The 1900-nt window shown below is 42.1% G+C and overlaps 1 protein-coding gene across 2 annotated transcripts in view; it reads right to left on the reverse strand.

The window, feature by feature from the left end:
- Positions 1-1900, reverse strand: part of LOC107091972 (plexin-A1-like) — a 312667-nt gene that overhangs the window by 128768 nt on the left and 181999 nt on the right. The gene's annotated exons all lie outside the window — the stretch shown is intronic.

Consider the following 1900-nt stretch of genomic DNA (forward strand, 5'->3'; position numbering starts at 1 on the left):
GCGGGAACCCTGTTATATATATTTTTACATCCACTAACAAAAATGCAGTTTTATGTTGTTTGTAAAGATAAAATCCACTGCTTCAGTTCTGCCTGTAATGTAAAAAATGTCAGATGGTTTGACAAACATGAATCATTTTTCAAAGCGCTGCAGAAACATAATTAGAAAGCATTAAGTTATTGGAAAAAGTCTATTTGTTTAGTAGAACGACGGGTGGAAGGCATCAGAACCAGCAGGCTTTCATCCATCCAAACCAATTCCCACATATGCATCATGGACACATGTAGAGACACAAAATTTTGCATTTGACCAGGAAAAAATACACATAATATAAACACAAACTGAACAACCCACACTGTAACACACACTCTGACACCATCCAAAGCTAAATCTTGCCCTCTGGCTTTGAGCTGTAAACTAGTGCTGGGGCCTGTGGAGTGTTTTGCAGTAGCCTTGGGGCCAAACACACAGATGCTGTGATCAAAGGAGAGGAAGGTAAGCCTTCAGAAAGAAATTAGTCTGAGCCTCTCTTTCATACTGGTGCTGTTAAATCTCTATTAAGTTCCTAGCAGTTTCTACGACTGTCTGCCTCTCTGAACTTCTCACTGAACTATCCTACCTAAATCTAGGTTAAGAAGTCATGTAAATCCATAAAATCTACTGATATCGTAGCGGATGGGAAACTAAAGTAGAAAACTGTAAGTCTTGGCTACATCAGGAATGGATGTGAATGAGATGTCTGAACTTTATACTGTTTTACTACAGTTATATATTTTTTTTGAGACATCCACAGACACTCTGCCGCACCACTCCCAAATTGTAGGCGTCCGCAGACAGTGCTGCAGACAGGAGGCCTCTGATTGGTAAAACTTACCTCCGCTCTACACTATGCGTATCTCTTGTTTGGAACCTTATCGGCTTGTTTTGTTTGTATGACCGCCAAAAGGCTTCGTGAAAATGGACCAACTAGAAGAGAAAATGGGACCCTTTTTTCCACCTTGATTCCCGCTCTTTTTCACCCTCATGTCCTTCCATTGTCGAACAAACTTGCCCCCACTTCCTTACTGCCTCGGCCGTATCTAGACCCACAGCTAGTTCCTGATTTTCCACTTTTGCGTTGTGGCGTGAAATGACATAGCGCAGACCACGCTTCAATATTGAGCATAAATCATTAATTGTCTGCATCATACCTACGACAAGCTCACTGTGACACACTGCTGCGGGAGTACAACCAGCCCTTTAGGCCTCCGTACATGGGTCGTGCATGCTTACAGCTGCGCCACCTGCACGCCCTTGTTGTTTTATTTTAACAAGAGAAGGCAAACCAGACAAGAAAGAGAGAAAAGTATTACAATGTTTTACAATTTTCTAAATTTAGTTCTTTAGTTAATTTACATGATGTAAGTCTTCAATTCTAACAAGTAACAGTGAAGCCCTTTTTGGGCTGCTTCTCTAGTCGTGTGAAAATGTTTAGATCGAGTTTCAGCCTGATTGTGCGTCCTGTGTTGTGCAGTATACAGGGTGTAATGAGGGGCGAATGGCTTCTCATGACCACCTCCCAATCAGAAATCGTAAGGTTGGGAGAAAATACATGTTTGAGATTCAGTGGACTGTCGTGAATTGTTCATGACCAAATCCTGCTGTTGAAGCAGAGCTACGAGCCGATTTACCAGAACTTCACGCTCAGTGCATGTGCAAACAAAGGAGTTATTTTTCTTCTTTAAGATTGAGGAGTCGGACCAGTACCATCTCTCGGCGCTCAGTCCGACGTGTGGATTTTGGACGTGCCGTGTGAGCAGGTAGATCACATCAGATCGTCGGGTCGTACAGTGTAAGAACATACATTGTAGCTTAAAATGAGAGAATAACTAAAAACATCCACCTCTGGTTTACATTTTAA

The sequence above is a fragment of the Cyprinodon variegatus genome, unplaced genomic scaffold (assembly GCF_000732505.1).
Source record: "Cyprinodon variegatus isolate N-32 unplaced genomic scaffold, C_variegatus-1.0 Scaffold360, whole genome shotgun sequence".
In the NCBI taxonomy this organism is placed as follows: Eukaryota; Metazoa; Chordata; class Actinopteri; order Cyprinodontiformes; family Cyprinodontidae; genus Cyprinodon; species Cyprinodon variegatus.